A 19,650-nucleotide genomic window follows, 5' to 3' on the forward strand; every position below is an offset into this window, starting at 1 on the left:
CCCATGCCCATATACATATCACACATCCTCCATCCCATAGTCCCATGCCCATATACCCATCATACATATTCGCCATCCCATAGTCGAGTGCCCATATACCCATCTCACATCCTTCATCTCATAGTCCCATGCCCATATACCCATCATACATATCCTCCATCCCATAGTCCTGTGCCCATATACCCGTCATACATATCCTCCATCCCATAGTCCAGTGCCCATATACCCATCACACATCCTCCATCCCATAGTCCCGTGCCCATATACCCGTCATACATATCCTCCATCCCATAGTCCAGTGCCCATATACCCATCACACATCCTCCATCCCATAGTCCCGTGCCCATATACCCGTCATACATATCCTCCATCTCATAGTCCAGTGCCCATATACCCATCACACATCCTCCATCCCATAGTCAACCATTATGACATCATAATGAGCAGCGGGGCTTGCAACCTATGATGACATCAGCGTCGCCAAGGAAACCATTATGACATCATAAAGAGGGGCGGGGCTTGATACGCACACACTTTTTCCACATTATGTAGATAGGGGCATTATGACATCATAATGAGGGGCGGGGCTTGACGAGCACACACTTTTTCCCCATTATGTAGACAGGGGCAAAATTGTTTGGTGAATTGGAACGCACGGGGTTAAAATTTTGCTTCACAACATAGCTTAGGATGCTCTCGGGGTCCAGACGTGTGACTGTGCCAAATTTTGTGGCTGTAGCTGCGACGGTGCGGATGCCTATCCCGGACATACACACACACACACATACATACATACACAAATACATACAGTGCCTACAAGTAGTATTCAACCCCCTGCAGATTTAGCAGGTTTGATAAGATGCAAATAAGTTAGAGCCTTCAAACTTCACACAAGAGCAGGATTTATTAACAGATGCATAAATCTTACAAACCAAAAAGTTATGTTGCTCAGTTAAATTTTAATAAATTTTAAACATACAAGTGTGGGTCAATTATTATTCAACCCCTAGGTTTAATATTTTGTGGAATAACCCTTGTTTGCAATTACAGCTAATAATCGTCTTTTATAAGACCTGATCAGGCGGCACAGGTCTCTGGAGTTATCTTGGCCCACTCCTCCATGCAGATCTTCTCCAAGTTATCTAGGTTCTTTGGGTGTCTCATGTGGACTTTAATCTTGAGCTCCTTCCACAAGTTTTCAATTGGGTTAAGGTCAGGAGACTGACTAGGCCACTCCAACACCTTGATTTTTTGCCTCTTGAACCAGGCCTTGGTTTTCTTGGCTGTGTGCTTTGGGTCGTTGTCTTGTTGAAAGATGAAATGACGACCCATCTTAAGATCCTTGATGGAGGAGCGGAGGTTCTTGGCCAAAATCTCCTGGTAGGCCATGCTATCCATCTTCCCATGGATGCGGACCAGATGGCCAGGCCCCTTGGCTGAGAAACAGCCCCACAGCATGATGCTGCCACCACCATGCTTGACTGTAGGGATGGTATTCTTGGGGTCATATGCAGTGCCATCCAGTCTCCAAACGTCACGTGTGTGGTTGGCACCAAGGATCTCGATCTTGGTCTCATCAGACCAGAGAACCTTGAACCAGTCTGTCTCAGAGTCCTCCAAGTGATCATGAGCAAACTGTAGACGAGCCTTGACATGACGCTTTGAAAGTAAAGGTACCTTACGGGCTCGTCTGGAACGGAGACCATTGCGGTGGAGTACGTTACGTATGGTATTGACTGAAACCAATGTCCCCACTGCCATGAGATCTTCCCGGAGCTCCTTCCTTGTTGTCCTTGGGTTAGCCTTGACTCTTCAGACAAGCCTGGCCTCGGCACGGGAGGAAACTTTCAAAGGCTGTTCAGGCCGTGGAAGGCTAACAGTAGTTCCATAAGCCTTCCACTTCCTGATGATGCTCCCAACAGTGGAGACAGGTAGGCCCAACTCCTTGGAAAGGGTTTTGTACCCCTTGCCAGCCTTGTGACCCTCCACGATCTTGTCTCTGATGGCCTTGGAATGCTCCTTTGTCTTTCCCATGTTGACCATGTATGAGTGCTGTTCTCAAGTTTGGGGAAGGTCTTAAATAGTCAGAAAAGGCTGGAAAAAGAGATAATTAATCCAAACATGTGAAGCTCATTGTTCTTTGTGCCTGAAATACTTCTTAATACTTTAGGGGAACCAAACAGAATTCTGGTGGTTTGAGGGGTTGAATAATAAATGACCCTCTGAATAAACTTTTCACAATTTAAAAAAAAATTAAACAAAGAAATAACATTCTTTTTTGCTGCAGTGCATTTCACACTTCCAGGCTGATCTACAGTCCAAATGTCACAATGCCAAGTTAATTCTGAATGCGTAAACCTGCTAAATCTGCAGGGGGTTGAATACTACTTGTAGGCACTGTACATACACACTTTGAGCTTTATATATTAGATTTCATCAAAATGCAAATGAATAATGAAATACCCCAGAGATCCTGGTATTTACAGAAGAGTTTTAATTATGCTTCCCCAATACAATGAACCACTTTTAATTTTAGAGAGGATATCAGCCCAATAGACCGAAGTGTCAATGAGGTTAGAAATGTTACTGTTACTAAAATTGGTTATAGATATATGAATATGTTTATAGAGATACTTTACCTTTTATTTGTACTGTAGTTACTGTTTTATTTTACATCATTTTTAATCTCAAGAAATTTGTATTTTGTCCTGTAACAGACAACAAGCTGATAAAACATCATATCGCCCAGTGGTGAGTGCCAGACCCTAGGTGTCTGATGGTTGTCACTACAACATGCACTTTTATTTGCGACACAGTACACAATAATCAGTATTGATTAAGTGGTACAGATGCCTAAAAGGGGAATCTCCTATTGCATAGGCCTCAGCTACAGTGTATGTCTAGGGATAGCATAGCAGGCTAGGCTCTGGTTACACATGTGTACAAGCCACTATGCAAATTGTCATGTTATTCCTAGTCCATGTGAACTTACATCCCCAAGTTCCCTTAAAGGGGTTGTCCGGGCTTTTCACATAATCTCAGTACATATCTTGGCTGCAGAATTATGACAATAAGTAATTTACTTTCTGTCACTAGTTTGCACGTTTTTCTAGATATTCTGAACAGAACGTCCAAGGGGGGGGTGTTATGGCATTGAAATGAGAACTAGTTACTACTCCAAACCTGCCCTCTATAGCAACAACCCCACCCTCCATAGCTACAGGCCCTCCCCGACCACATGAAGAAGCCCTCATCACACAGTAACAAATCCTCCCCCTCTAGCAGCCTCACTGCAGAGAGCAGCTGCTCCTCCCCCAGACACACGCTGAACAGTGTTCTATGGAAAGTGAAACTAGTGAGGAGGAGGGAAAATCGTCCTGTATTCTGGCGTGCGCCAAATGCACTCTGTTGCATTTTTGTGCACTCGGCGCATGCGCCGGCAAAACCATACCAGCGCACGGCCAGCGTACCCAATGCTAAATATAGGGTCCGCTGATCACATGCAGAGTCATGCTCCCAGAGGAGGAGCTGACCGGAGGGGTCGCAGCTGGGATCGGAGCTAAGTTGCGGCCCTGCACTGCGCTTGGTAACGCTAGTGTGAAACTAGCCTAAGACATGTATTTAAAAATGTGTAGAGTGTGTATGGTAAAATCTGGTGACAGATCCACTTTAATCTCCTGGTTCTCTTCCTATCTTTCTGACCGCTCCTTCAGTGTATCGTTCACTGGCTCTACTTCATCTCCTCTTCCTCTCACTGTCAGGGTACCTCAAGGCTCAGTCCTTGGCCTCCTTCTCTTCTCTCTCTACATGTCCCCAATTGGACAGATCATCAGCAGATTTGGCTTTCAGCACCATCTTTATGCTGATGACACACAATCACATTATACACGTCATTCCCTGACCTTACCCCCACTGTAAGTTAATTTAATTCACCGCACACTCAAACAGACTTTATGCAAATAGGTATTCATTTTATTACATGTGGGAGCCAAACAGGAATATAGCACACAGTGGAGGCGATATAAATAAAATACGTTTCGGCTCAGCCCGAGCCTTTATCATATTATCGCTTATTCCAAAATTGGAGGTTTGTATAGGGTGCAGAAGGAGAGGAGAATCTCTCAAGAAGAAATACCAAGATAAATGGCTGATGTGTGCTGAGAGAAGGAAGCGCTCCCGCGCCTGTCAGAGGTGGCGTCCTGTCATGACGGGCTGAGCCGAAACGTCTTTTATTTATATCGCCTCCACTGTGTGCTATATTCCTGTTTGGCTCCCACAAGTAATAAAATGAATACCTATTTGCATAAAGTCTGTTCGAGTGTGCGGTGAATTAAACTAACTTGCGATTAGTACCTACTGGTCCATTGCACCTGCACCTCGTCTATATTTGACTAGAGTGCACGCTAACTACCTAGCTTACCCCCCGCTGTATACAGAACGCCAGTGACTGTCTGTCCGCAGTCTCCAACATCATGTCCGCTCTCTATCGGAAACTCAACCTCTCCAAAACTGAACTTCTACTGCTCCCGCCTTCTACTAACCTCCCTAAATCTGACATTTCCCTCTCTGTGAGTGGCACCATAATAACACCCCAGCAGCAGGCGTGCTGTCTGGGTATTATGTTTGACACCAATCTCTCCATCACATCCCATATACAATCTCTTGCCTACTCTTGCCGCTTACACCTAAAGAACATCTCTAGAATCTGCCCTTTTCTCACCATGGAAACAATAAAAACCCTCATTGTCGCCTTGATCCACTCCTGCCTGGATTACTGCAACGCTCTATTAATTGGCCTCCCTATTAATCTACTTTCCCCTCTCCAGTCCATACTTAATGCAGCAGCCAGGGTCATCCATATGGCTAATCGGAACTCGGACGCTTCCGCTCTTCGCCAATCATTACATTGGCTGCCCATTCATTATAGGATCCAATTCATCCAATTCAAAGTACTTGTTCTCACCCACAAAGCTCTCCACAGTGTGGCACCCCCCTACATCTCCTCCCTCATTTCTGTCTATCGGCCTAACCGACTGCTGCGCTCTGCAAACTACTTTCGACTAACCTCTGCACTAATCCGTACCTCCCACTCCCGACTCCAAGACTTCTCCTGGGCTGCACCAATCCTCTGGAATGCTCTACTCCAAGAAATTAGGACTATCAACAATTTGCACAGTTTTAGGCGCTCCCTCAAAACACATTTGTTCAGAGCGGCCTATCACGTTCACTAATCAAAGTTATTTTATGTGGAAGTGTGCGTGTGTAGCCTATTCACTCTCTCCATCTATCCCCCACTCCCTCAAGATGGCTGGACCATCATTGTAAATACATCATTGTAAATACACACCTGTACTTTGTATCTCCCCCACCTCATTGTAGATTGAAAGCTCTCATGAGCAGGGTCATCTTATTTTGCTTTAATTATTGTATTGTTAACGTTGTTACTTATGACTTGTGTTTTGAAATTGTTAAACTGTAAAGCGCTGCAGAATATGTTGGCGCTATATAAAGATTATTATTATTATCCATATACAGGGTGGACTATTTATATGGATACACCTAAAAAAATGGGAATGGTTGGTGATATCAACTTTCTGTTTGTGTCACATTAGTATATGGGAGGGGGAAACTTTTTAAGATGGGTGATGCCCATGGTGGCCATTTTGGATCCAACTTTATTTTTTCCAATGGGAGGAGGGTCATGTGACACATCAAAATTATTGAGAATTTCATAGGAAAAACAATGGTGAGGTTAGTTTTAATGTAACTTTATTCTTTCCTGAGTTGTTTACAAGTTTATAACCACTTATAAAATGTGTTCAAAGTGCTGCTCATTGTGTTGGATTGTCAATGCAACTCTTCTCCCACTCTTGACACACTGATAGCAACACCGCAGAAGAAATGCCAGACTAAGGGGGTCATATTCCTTGTAGGAATGCTCGGACCTGATACCAATAATGTGATGGTGCACCATCTTGCTGAAAAAACTCAGGGAATGTGCCATCTTCAGTGCATAAAGAGGGCAACACATCATCATGCAGCAATTTTAGATATCCAGTGGCATTGAGGTTTCCATGATGAAGAATGGCCCCACTATTTTTGAACCCCATATACCACACCATACCATCAATTATGGGTGTCAGGTCCAAGCATTCCTACATGAACAGTTTCCTGGAAAGTGGATTTCGTTGTGGGCCAGTTGAATGGCCACCAAGGTCTCCCGATCTGACCCCCTTAGACTTTTATCTTTGGGGTCATCTGAAGGCAATTGTCTATGCTGTGAAGATACGAGATGCGCAGCATCAGAAACAACGGATACACTGGAAACCTGTGCTAGCATTTCTTCTGCGGTGTTGCTATCAGTGTGTCAAGAGTGGGAGAAGAGGGTTGCATTGACAATCCAACACAATGGGGAGCACTTTGAACACATTTTAAAAGTGGTCATAAACTTGTAAATAACTAATGAAAGAATAAAGTTACATTAACACCAAGCACATCATTGCTTTTCTTGTGAAATTCTCAATAGGTTTGATGTGTCACATGACCCTCTCCCCATTGGAAAAAATAAAGTTGGATCCAAAATGGCCGACTTCAAAATGGTCGCAATGGTCACCACCTATCTTGAAAAGTTTCCCCCCTCCCATATACTAATGTGCCACAAAAAGTTGATATCATCAACCATTCCCATTTTATTTAGGTGTATCCATTAAATGGCTCACCCTGTATAACACGTTATATATGTTGTATATGGATGTACGAAAGCGGAAGGATAGACAACCCTTATATGTTTATAATTACTCATTTTTGTATCTACTCTTTTATATTTCCCTTAAATTAGGGAATATTTGAGAAGTGCTACATAAAAATTACTGTTAAAAAAAATGTTCCCGGTCATGCACCACACAATAGTGTCCCTAGATACTTGTGGTGCCCATCGTACTACCGATCTATCAGAGTGTTGTCACCTCCATTTTGAAAAGAGCCTTACCTGTTCCTTGCAGAAATAGGACGAGGCGTTTTCCATTATGATGTACACTCCACTCACAATTTAACAGACATGGACAGAATATGGAAAGAAATCAGCCTCAGCCTATACTTTAGCATCGCATTACCACAGGATGGGTCCATAGTCTTCTCCAGACACCTGACCATAAACGAACATGGACATTTCAAAACACAAATTATTATTATTTATTTATATAGCGCCATTAATTCCATGGTGCTGTACATGAGAAGGGGGGTTACATACAAAGTTATAGATATCGTTAACAGTAAACAAATTTGCGATGACAGACTGGTACAGAGGGGAGAGGACCCTGTCCTTGTGGACTTACATTCTGCGGGATAGTGGGGAAGCGACAGAAGGTCGGGGGTGCAGCAGCTCTGGTGGTGATGAGGCGGCAGCTCAGGTGTTGGTGAGGTGGCAGAATGGTCATTGCAGGCTGTAAGCTTTCCTGAAAAGATGGGTTTTCAGGTTTCGTTTGAAGGATCCGAGGGTGGTGGATAAATCGGACGTGTTGAGGATGGCATTCCAGAGTATAGGAGATATTCGGGAGAAATCTTGGAGGCGGTTGAGTTAGGAACGAATAAGTGTGGAGGAGAGTAGGAGGTCTTGGGAGGATCGAAGATTACGTGAGTCAAGATATTGGGAGATTAGTTCAGAGATATTGGGAGGGGAAAGGTTGTGGATGGCTTTGTAGGTCAGTGTAAGTAGTTTGAACTGGATTCGTTGGGGAATTGGGAGCCCATGGAGGGATTTGCAGAGGGGGGAGACAGGGGAGTAACGAGGAGAGAGGTGGATTAGTCGGGCAGCAGAATTGAGGACAGACTGGAGTGGTGCAAGAGAGTTAGCAGGGAGGCCACAGAGGAGAGTGTTGCAGTAGTCAAGGCGTGAGATGATGAGGGCATGTACAAGAGTTTTAGTAGATTGAGGACTGAGGAAGGGACGGATTCTGGAAATATCTTTGAGTTGGAGGCAACAGAAGGTGGCAAGAGATTGGACGTATGGTTTGAAGGACAGGGCAGAGTCGAGAGATACTCCTAGGCAGTGAATTTCATGTGCGGGAGAGAGCGTGATGCCGTTTACCATAATAGATAGATCGGGTAGGGAAGATATGTGAGATGGAGGAAAGATAATGAGTTAAGTTTTGTCTAAGTTGAGTTTTAGGAAGCGAGAGGTGAAAAAGGAAGATATGGCTGATAGACACTCTGGGATTCTGGACAGCAGAGAGGTTGCATCTGGGCCAGAGAAGTAGATATGAGTGTCATCTACATACAGGTGGCACTGGAAGCCATGGGACTTTATGAGTTGTCCTAAGCCAACAGTATAAATGGAAAAAAGTGGGGGCCCCAGGACAGAGCCTTGGGGGACTCCAACAGAGAGGGGGTGGGATGAGGAGGTAGTGTGGGAGTGGGAAACGCTGAATGTGCGGTCAGAAAGGTATGAGGAAATCCAGGACAGGGCAAGGTCTTTGATGCTAAGGGAAGAAAGAATCTGTAGCAGTAGGCAGTGGTCAACTGTGTCAAAGGCAGAGGACAGGTCAAGAAGGAGTAGGATGGAAAACTATCTGTTAGCTTTGGCTGTGAGTAAGTCATTAGTAATTTTGGTCAGGGCAGTTTCAGTGGAGTGGTGGGGGCGGAAGCCAGACTGCAGGATGTCAAGGAGGGAGATAGATGAGAGGTGGGAGGAAAGTTGAGCATGGACATGCTGTTCAAGGAGTTTGGAAGCAAACGGGAGCAGTGATATGGGGTGATAGCTGGGCATAGCAGTTGGGTCAAGTTTTGATTTTTTGAGGATGTTAGGGATAGGTTGAAGAGATGGGTTAGGGCTGGAATGAGCATGTTAGTGAGGTTGGGGAGCAGGTGGGAAGGGATGGGGTCAAGTGCACAGGTGGTGAGGCGTGATTTGGAAAGGAGATCAGTAAGCTCTCCTTCAGTGATGTTGGAGAGGGAGGTTATTAGGGAAGGGCAGAGGTCTGGTATGTGGAGTGGTTGGGGTGGTGGAACTGTAAAGGTTTGCCTTTTTTGGTCAATCTTGTTTTTGAAGTAGGTGGCAAAGTCCTTAGCAGAGTTGAGGGGAGTTGGAGGTGACAGTGGTGGGCGGAGGAGAGAGTTGAATGTGCTGAACAGTTGTTTTGGGTTGTGGGATAATGAAGATACAAGGTTTGTGAAATAGGTCTGTTTACCAGTGGTGAGGGCTGATTTAAAGGCAAGTGTAGTTTGTTTGAAAGCAGTGAAGTCGTCAGGCAGGCGTGTTTTCTTCCAACGCCGCTCCACGACCTTGGATGCTTGTCGAAGTTTTTTGGTGAGGTTGTTGTGCCAGGGTTGCCTATTGGTTTGTCGCACTTTGCCATGCATGAGAGGAGCGACTGAGTCTATGGCTGATGTGAGGGTGGCGTTGTAGAAAGCGGTGGCACTGTCTGTGTTGTGGAGTGAAGATATGGAGGACAGGGGTAGAAGAGAGTTAATTTGACAAGGTAACCCATCATTATGGTGATTGCAATTCACAATTATATGTGAATAAAATAATGTATAAAAGAGAATAATAGAATTAGAGATGAGCGAATCACCCCACAAAACCCCGCACCAGGTCGATGCTCTATGGCTGTGGACAGGAGCTGCACAAATTTCCCCAGCATTTGATTTGTCTGCCGTGACATCATTTGTGCGAGGCGCAGGTGATTTCTCGCCAGCCCAGCTAATCATAAGCCAAGCCTGGGATCTCAGAAGATAAGGAAATTCAAGCAGCTCCTGACCATGGCCAGAGAGCACTGACCTAGACCATGGTCTAAGGTTGTACAAAGTGAGCCGTTCTTCTCTAATAACAATGCTGTTAAGATCTTGCATTAAAAGCATAACTTCCTGCATTATAAATCCATTCACTTTAAAGCTTTTCAGTGGCTAAATAAACTGTATGTAACACAGTCCTGGAAGAAAACAGTAATCGGAGAGTTTGTCCTCCACTGTGATATCACATGTCAAATCCAAACCTGTCACTCGCTCTGAAAGAGGTTAATCAATTCATCAGTCCAAGAATGTTCACTTTATACAGGACTTCAGTGGCCATCTGTCTGTCACTGAGGTTTTTCACACTTAATTTCAGAAGTCTATTGAAACTTTAGCAGGAAAGTTGTAAATTTCACTCCAACTGGTCTTTTTTTTATTGGTGTCTTTCAAATATAAGGTATATGTTTTGTTCTCTCTTTTGCCACCACTTATTCTAACCATTCAAAAGCAACAATATATCCTCCCTGCACCTTGTTCTATTATCTATTCATTGCCCTGACAAACACTAATTCATTACTTTAAAAGTCCCTTAGCTGAGGTGTCAGCAGGACCCATGGGAGACAGCTTGAAAGCCTTATTGCATCCCAAACCAGCTGTCAGTCAGCTGAGGCCATGCTCCATCTACAATGAAGCGAGTGAAGCCCATCATCTTCCACCACGGAGCAAAGAGCATCCCATCTGAAGAGCTTCAATAGTGCTACTTATTCAGCCACTTATGTTAAAATGTCAAAGCACCTGAGGAGAAACCATCATGAAAGTCTTATTAAAGGAAACTGTCTGATATGATTTGAAGCTTCAATTCCTCCGGATACCTTTAAGGACAAGACAAACACTTTACATTTTGCAAACAATCCTACGTCTCCGCTCTAATTAGGATTTGTATGATAAATATAATTAGAAGTCTTTTTTTTCCAGAGACATCATAAAAAAAGACTGCAGATTCCCACACGGGCAATAAAACGAAAGGTCTTGCAAGAGATAAAAAGTCTTGCTCGTCTCTAGAGAAGGTTATTTTATGATCACTCCAATATTGGTACAATTACATTTAGCATTAGATCTCATTGATGTGAATATTAGACTTAACCACAAATACTGTTCAGACGTAATAAAATCACTATTGAACCTTTTGTATTTTGGAACTATAAGTCCATAACTATGTTTTTACAGTAGGTATAAATGTATATACTATATACAGTATATTGCAGTATTGTGCTGTTGTTTAAACCAGACATGTAATAGCTAGTCTGACCCAGATTACAATTTCTGGGAAACGTCACAGGGGGCGGATTAGGCATTGCATTTGCCTAATAAAATATTGCAATATTCATTTTTGGACCTGTCTATGGAGAGTTGACTTCATGCTTTTGACTTCCACACATCCATAATCTATAAGCAGACAAAAGACAGTTGTTTTCCAACACATCCCATTACAATGCTTCCGACGCTTGACTACCCATCCTCCCAAGTTAGAGAAAATGAAAAGGATTGCAATCAAAGAGTAGCAGTTTAATGATTTGTGCGCACTCATTGATGTCTCGCTGCATTTCAAATGTTAAGTGAATCCATCTGTTCCTCCCCCTTCAACACAAAGGGTACCGTTACACTTAGCGATGCACCAGCGATCCCGACAACGATATGGATCGCTGGTGCATTGCTAAGTGGTCGCTAGTGAGCTGCCACACAGGCAGATCTCACCAGCGACATAGCAGGGGTCGGGGGTTGTTACTTACCTGTCAGACGCAGCGATCCTGACGTCCTCCCGCCCGCGTCCACGCGACGCTCGTCGGCGCAACAGGAAGCCCAGCAGGAAGCGCCCGACGAGAAATGATCCAGGCCGTTCTCGCGCGACCAGCGATGAGCAGCGCCGGAGCCAAGCATCAGACATAGCGATATCGCTAGCAATATCGCTGCTACGTCACAAAATCGGTGACGTTACAGCGCTATTGCTAGCGATATCGCTATGTGTAACGGGGGCTAAAGGCTAGAAAGTCTTAATTTTAGTTTGATCCTATTAATTGTATCTGTTACTTGTATAAAAGCCAGACTTCACTGAGATTTCACGTGGAATAGCGAACAAAAATGGCAAGTACAAAATGCTACATGATATTTTACAAATTTGGCACCAATTTTCCATTGGAAAAGTTTTTTCTAATATACAGCAATTGTATTTATACTGGTTAATACCATTTTCATTAGGACTGTGGAGTTGGTAAGGCAAATCTCCTACTAAGACATTTCCCTGACTCCGACCCCACAGCACTGGTCACTACTGAATATGTACATAAAGTGCAGCACAGATTCATCTCACCTAAAAGCCCAGATCCTTAGATCAGGAACAGAACAGACATTTATGGAACATTTTATAACTTTCCCAAATTCAGAAAACATTTACAGCACATCCCGCATTGTACTACTGTACCCAATTTATTATATACTTTAGGAATCGGTCCATTTTATGCCGATTTCGACTCCACCAAAATGGACACTGACTCCATGACCCCGACTCCACAGCCCTGGTTCCCATGCTGCAGGTAATAGGCTTATACACTAGCAGGGTGAGTGGCCTCAAGATTAAAATCCAGGCCATCATTATATGAATTAGGGGCTCATCCTGACTACAATATGGCAATAGGAATAGATGCCTGGATCAATAAACAATCTGAGCAATCTAAAATACATATGTTGTAATCTTATGTTTCTGAAGGAAGACACCTGGACAATGTGTAGGTCATTCATTGAATCAACCATCATTACAGTGGTGCTCTAACAGTAAAGAACCACCATATATGATAACAGTGAAAACTTCATTCTATTAAGGTACTGTCACACTTAGCGATGCACCAGCGATCCCGACCAGTGATAAGACGCGGTCAGGATCGCTGGTACATCGCTAAGTGATTGCTATTGAGCTGCCACACAGGCAGATCTCACCAGCGACATCGCAGGGGTCGGGGGTCGCTACTTACCTGTCAGACGAGGCGATCCTGACGTCCTCCCGCCAGGCTCCATGCTCGTTGCTCGTCTCTCCACAGGAAGCGCCACAGGAAGCTGACGACGAGAAACAGTCCAGGACGTTCTCGCGCGATCAGCGATAACCAGCGGGGAGCGGGTCGGAGGTAAGTATCAGACATAGCGATATCGCTAGCAATATCGCTATATCGTCACAAGTTATAACGATATTGCTAGCGATATCGCTAAGTGTGACAGTACCTTTACTCATATTTGATGTCTTCTTTTCCTGGGAATAAAATATGATAACCTTTGTACTGACCAATGCCATTGGTGTAAATGTATAATAGCCCAATTTGGATTCTGACAACATTTTCTAAGGTGCGCTCTGGAGCGTTCCCTATAATTCCTGGTATGATCTAAGATTGTATCTTCAGAGTAGTCACAGGCAAAGAGTAACTTCATAAATGTGTGCTGTTTTGAACTGGAGATCTTTCACGCGTTAGGCGAATGTGGTATCCAATAAACTGGTAAGTTGCTACATTTCTATAGAGTTGTCATTACAGTGAAATAAAAGGGGAAAAGTCAAACCAAAGGTCAAACCAAAATTGCCCTTGAGATGTTAACCTCTTCTCGACCTTTGAGGCCACATAGGCGTCATGAAAAGTCATGCCAATACGACCCATGACGCCTATGTGGGGTCATGAATTGATTGCCCCCCTACGGGTCGGGTGACTGGGGTCACTGAAAGGTCACCTGACCCGCACACAGAGGACACCTTAGAGTTAACCCTAGGGGGTGTGGCTTAGCCCCCACATGCCTATGATCGCTCTGATTGGCTGTTAAAAGTGAAACAGCCAATCAGATCGATTTGTAATATTTCACCAATAAAATTTGGTGAAATATTACAATCCAGTCATGGCCGATGTTGCAATAGCATCGGACATGGCTGGACACCGAGACCCGACCCCCCCACACCGACTGGCGGGGGCGATGGGCCCCCACCACCGACGGACGGCGGCGATCGGTTGCCACCGTTATCATCTGATCCCCATCTCCTTCCCTCCACTCCCTCCCACCTTCCGATCCCCCTCACCCCCCGGTACCTCCGTTGTCCTGCTGTGGCTCCCGGGGTCCCGCCATGCCGGATCATGGGCGCTGCCATCTTGGAAAATTTTCCAAGATGGCGGCACCCATGAATTTGCCGGCTGCCTATTCAGTTTTCATTTTAATCATTGTGATAAACTCTCACATAATAGGCACACATAATAAAATAAAAAATATAATTTTTATTTTTCCATTAGGGTTAGAATTATGGTTAGGGTTGGATTTAGGGTTAAAGTTGGAATTAGGGTTAGAAATAGGGTTAGGGTTGGAATTAGGGTTAGAATTAGGGTTAGGGTTGGAATTAGGGTTAGGGGTCGAATTAGGGTTAGGGATGGAATTAGGGTTAGGGATGGAATTAGGGTTAGGGATGGAATTAGGGTTAGGGTTGGAATTAGGGTTAGGGTTGGAATTAGGGTTAGAATTAGGGTTAGGGTTGGAATTAGGGTTAGGGGTCGAATTAGGGTTAGGGATGGAATTAGGGTTAGGGATGGAATTAGGGTTAGGGTTGGAATTAGGGTTAGGGTTGGAATTAGGGTTAAAATTAGGGTTAGGGGTGGGTTGGGGTTGGGATTAGGGTTAAGCTTGTGGTTAGGGTTAGAGTTGGGATTAGGGTTAGGGGTGTGTTGGGGTTAGAGTTGGAGTTAGAATTGAGGGGTTTCGACTGTTTAGGGACATCACAGGGTCTCCAAACGAGACATGGCACCACGATTTATTCCAGCCAATTTTGGGTTCAAAAAGTCAAACAGCGCTCCCTCCATTCCGAGCCCCGACATGTGCTCAAATAGTGGTTTACCCCCACATATGGGGTATCAGCATACTCGGGAAAAATTGCACAACAACTTTGGGGGTCTAATTTCTCCTGTTACCCTTGGGAAAATAAAAAATTGGGGTCTACAAAAATGATTTTTGTGGAAAAAAAATGATTTTTTATTTTCACGGCTCTGCGTTATAAACTTCTGTGAAGCACTTGGGGGTTCAAAGTGCTCACCACATATCTAGATAAGTTCCTTTGTTGGTCTAGTTTCCAAAATGGGGTTATTTGTGGGGAGTTTCTACTGTTTAGGCACATCAGGGGCTCTGCAAGCGTACATGACGCCCGCAGACCATTCCATCAAAGTCGATATTTCAAAACATCACTACTTCCCTTCCGAGCCCCGACGTGTGCCCGAACAGTGGTTCCCCCCCACATATGGGGTACCAGCTTACTCAGGACAAACTGTACAACAACTTTTGGGGTCCAATTTATCCTGTTACCCTTGAAAAAATAAAAAATTGCGGGCTAAAAAAATCATTTTTTGAGGGAAAAAATGATTTTTTATTTTCACAGATCTGCGTTATAAACTTCTGTGAAGCATTTGGAGGTTCAAAGTGCTCACCACACATCTAGATAAGTTCCTTGGGTGGTCTAGTTTCCAAAATGGGGTCACTTGTGGGGAGTTTCTACTGTTTAGGCACATCAGGGGCTCTGCAAATGTACATGATGCCCGCAGACCATTCCATCAAAGTCTGTATTTCAAAACGTCACTACTTCCCTTCCGAGCCCCGACGTGTGCCCGAACAGTAGTTCCCCCCCACATATGGGGTACCAGCGTACTCAGGACAAACTGTACAACAACTTTTGGGGTCCAATTTATCCTGTTATCCTTGAAAAAATAAAACATTGCGGGCGAAAAAATCATTTTTTGAGGGAAAAAAATTATTTTTTATTTTCACGTCTCTGCGTTATACACTTCTGTGAAGCACCTGGGAGTTCAAAGTGCTCACTATGCATCTAGATAAGTTCCTTAGGGGGTCTAGTTTCCAAAATGGGGTCATTTGTGGGGGCTCTCCAAACACGACATGGTGTCCGCTAACGATTGGAGCTAATTTTCCATTCAAAAAGTCAAATGGCGCTCCTTCCCTTCTGAGCCCTGCCGTGCGCCCCAACAGTGGTTCCCTCCCACATATGGGATACCAGCGTACTCAGGACAAACTAAACAACAACTTTAGGGGACCAATTTATCCTGTTACCCTTGTGAAAATAAAAAATAGCAGCCTAAAAAATCATTTTTGAGGAAAAAAAAAATATTTTTTTTATTTTCATGGCTCTGCGTTTATAAACTTCTGTGAAGCACTTGGGGGTTCAAAGTGCTCACTACATATGTAGATAAGCTCCTTGGGGGTCTAGTTTCCAAAATGGGGTCACTTTTGGGGGGTTTCTACTGTTTAGACACTTCAGGGGCTCTGTAAACGCAACATTCCATCAAAGTCTGCATTCCAAAATCGCGCTCCTTCCCTTCTGAGCTTTCTCATGCGCCCAAACAGTCGTTCCCTCCCCACATGTGGGGTATCGGTGTACTCAGGACAAATTGCACAACAACTTTTGTGGTCCAATTTCTCCTGTTACCCTTGTGAAAATAAAAAATAGCGGGCTAAAAAATCATTTTTGAGGAAAAAAATGTTTTTTTATTTTCACTGCTCTGCGTTATAAACTTCTGTGAAGCACTTGGGGGTTCAAAGTTCCCACCACACATCTAGATAAGTTCCTTGGGGGGTCCAGCTTCCAAAATGGGGTCACTTGTGGGGGAGCTCCAATGTTTAGGTACACAGGGGCTCTCCAAACGCAACATGGTGTCCGCTAACGATTGGAGCTAATTTTCCATTCAAAAAGTCAAATGGTGCTCCTTCCCTTCCGGGCCCTGCCGTGCGCCCAAACAGTGGTTTATGACCACATATGAGGTATCGGTGTACTCAGGAGAAATTGCCCAACAAATTTTAGGATACATTTTATCCTGTTGCCCATGTGAAAATGAGAAAACTGAGGCTTAAAGAAAATTTTTGTGAAAAGTCCCTTTTTTTTTTAACGGATCAATTTGTGAAGCACCTGGGGGTTCAAAGTGCTCACTATGCATCTAGGTAAGTTCCTTGGAGGGTCTAGTTTCCAAAATGGGGTCACTTGTGGGGAAGCTCCAATGTTTAGGCACACAGGGACTCTCCAAACGCGACATGGCAACCGCTAAATATTCCAGCATATTTTCCATTCAAAAAGTCAAATGGCGCTCCTTCCCTTCTGAGCCCTGCCGTGTGCCCAAACAGTGGTTTATAACCACATATGAGGTATTGGTGTACTCAGGAGAAATTGCCCAACAAATTTTAGGATCTATTTTATCCTGTTACCCATGTGAAAATGAAAAATTTGATGCTAAAAGAAAATTTTTGTTGGAAAAATTAAAATGTCCATTTTTTCCTTCCACGTTGCTTTAGTTCCTGTGAAGCACCTGAAGGGTTAATAATCTTCTTGAATGTAGTTTTGAGTAGCTTGAGGGGTGCAGTTTTTAGAATGGTGTCACTTTTGGGTATTTTCTGCCATATAGACCCCTCAAAGTGACTTCAAATGTGAGATGGTCCCTAAAAAAATTGGTTTTGTAAATTTTGTTGTAAAAATGAGAAATCGCTGGCCAACTTTTAACCCTTATAACTTCTTAACAAAAAAAATTTGTTTCCAAAATTGTGCTGATGTAAATTAGATATGTGGGAAATGTTATTTATTAACTATTTTGTGTCACATACAGTAACTCTCTGGTTTAACAGAATAAAAATTACAAATTTGAAAATTGCGGAAATTTTCAAAATTTTCGCCAAATTTCCACTTCTTTTCACAAATAAGCGCAAAAATTATCGACCTAAATTTACCACTAACATGAAGCCCAATATGTCACGAAAAAACAATCTCAGAATCGCTAGGATGCATTGAAGCGTTCCAGAGTTATTACCTCATAAAGGGACACTGGTCAGATTTGCAAAAAATGGCCTGGTCATTAAGGTCAAAATAGGCTGGGTCATGAAGGGGTTAAAGGGGTTGTCTAGTCTTAAACTAAATGTCTGCAGTCATTCTATGTGAATCCTCACATTACAGGAACGGCGAGCTGTTAGGAATCTCTTGTGCCGGCACCAGGAGTGGTAGTCATGTGACTGCAAGGAAACAAAGCCAGGAGACTGGAAGGGAACACCAGCAGCAGCATGGAGAAACATCAGGGTTCTGGTAAGTCAGTAGGAGTTTTATTTTATGACCTCCATGGGCTAATGTTTAAAAAGTTAGTACTAGACAACCCCTTTAAGCAATAATGGAGTCAGACTGACTTAGCTGGAATATTCCTCATTGTGTCTGATGTGTTATACATTTTTAGGGGGGCCATCACTTTGTTGGAAATACAGTATATATGGCATGAGGACACAAAATTAGAATTGTATTTTCCTATATATGATGATTAGAGGAATAAATGCTTGGTGTGCATAGTAATATTTGGAATGTATCATAAGCCCAAATATGCTTTTAGGACAACTTTAAATGCATGGCTGTGGTCCAGGGAATTTATGGATTTCTTAAAGGCAATAGCTGAGTTGGGGATTGCTTTACGATGTTTTTAAAATTGTATCTTAAAATGTGGTGACTCACATTAGTTCTAACATCTTTAAAAGAGGAGTTATATGCTGCATGACAAACGGAGACATATCAAAAGTTAGTCTAGATGGAGTTTTACGTCTTTCTCTAGGAACACAACCCTGCGCTGTAGTAATTTCAATATTCTCTGGTATGTTTTGCAATGAAATATTAGCTTCATTTCGCCAGCTCAGCAATACCTCACTTCTTGAATCAACTTTTATACAATCTACCATGGGTCATATAATTAACCTCAAAAAGTGCTCATCGCCACCAATGCAATTTACAACGTAGGACGGTACCAAAACATAGATGCTCTTATTAGGTAGTAAATATCCTGTTATTGCAAGAAGGCAGACAGGTCTTGAATACAAGGTCGTCATTATAAACTTTACTCATTACGTTCATTTTATCAGAAACAATGCAAAAACATATATTTCAGATTCAAACTAATTGAAATCTGTTGTTCTGTTAATGTGAGATTAATGTGTGGAAAGTGTTCTTATGCTAATGAAATTATAGTTATAGTTTAGCGAAGACCATTAAACTCACTGAAAAGTGCAAGGGAATTACTGAGGCAGCCCAAAGTGAGAACATAAAAAGTAATCTCATAAGGGACAGCTAGACAAACTGTGCTATCAGATTAGAGTCACTGCATTCATTACATGTGTATGTGCCTATATACTGTATATATATGGTGTTACAGAACCACTCAGCACCAAGAATATGTTGTGCAGTTATATGTATATATAATAGGTTCCATGTGAGATGCATGTCCCTAATGTATCAGCAATGTCCGCCCTCCCCCTACCTTTGTAATTCCCACAGTAAACATACGCAGGCTCCGGCCACCTGCTGCTTTTGTAATGCATGTCTGGCCTGACGCTTGTCTATTGGCCGGCCCTCTGTATCTGTGTGATATATTCTGTGTCCTGTGAGTAAAGTGTTGTCAGACTGGAAATACATGGAGAAGCAGTGATCTTTTATATGCGCCCATGCACTCAGAGGAATTCCAGCAAGCGTCCTTCATTCAGACTCCAGCCAACGCAGAGCGGACCTCCGAAAACACGGGGTGGTACTGAAAGAGGTACCCCAGCTTGGAAGACCCTGTTACATATGGAAAATAAAAAAAGAAGTATTTTCTATGTCTCTAAGGAGCCTCTTCCTCCTCCTCACTGTCCTGTGTCTGGCTGTAAGACAACTCACTGCAGTAAACCAAGATCTAAGGGAACCTGTCACTAGGTTTTACCCATATAACCTACGGTCACATGATTCACATGTGACAGCATTCTAAAATGGCAAGGCAGAGAGAAGTGCGCGTGCACAGGATCACGAAGGGGAGCACTGTGTGGATAATGTAAGGCAGGATGAAGACCTGCGACTCCAAT

The 19,650-nt window shown here is 43.4% G+C and overlaps 1 protein-coding gene and 1 long non-coding RNA gene across 3 annotated transcripts in view; one reads left to right on the forward strand and one right to left on the reverse strand.

Annotated features, from left to right (window-relative positions):
- Positions 1 to 19,650, reverse strand: part of TTC28 (tetratricopeptide repeat domain 28) — a 616,338-nt gene that overhangs the window by 491,282 nt on the left and 105,406 nt on the right. The window lies entirely within an intron of this gene.
- Positions 1 to 19,650, forward strand: part of LOC141096209 (uncharacterized) — a 33,214-nt gene that overhangs the window by 10,867 nt on the left and 2,697 nt on the right. The window contains exon 2 of the long non-coding RNA XR_012233612.1: positions 17,738 to 17,863. This is a non-coding gene — a long non-coding RNA (uncharacterized lncRNA). The remainder of the gene's footprint in view (positions 1 to 17,737; positions 17,864 to 19,650) is intronic.

This window comes from Dendrobates tinctorius, unplaced genomic scaffold (assembly GCF_039654945.1).
Source record: "Dendrobates tinctorius isolate UK_male_01 unplaced genomic scaffold, ASM3965494v1 ptg000073l, whole genome shotgun sequence".
Classification (NCBI taxonomy): Eukaryota; Metazoa; Chordata; class Amphibia; order Anura; family Dendrobatidae; genus Dendrobates; species Dendrobates tinctorius.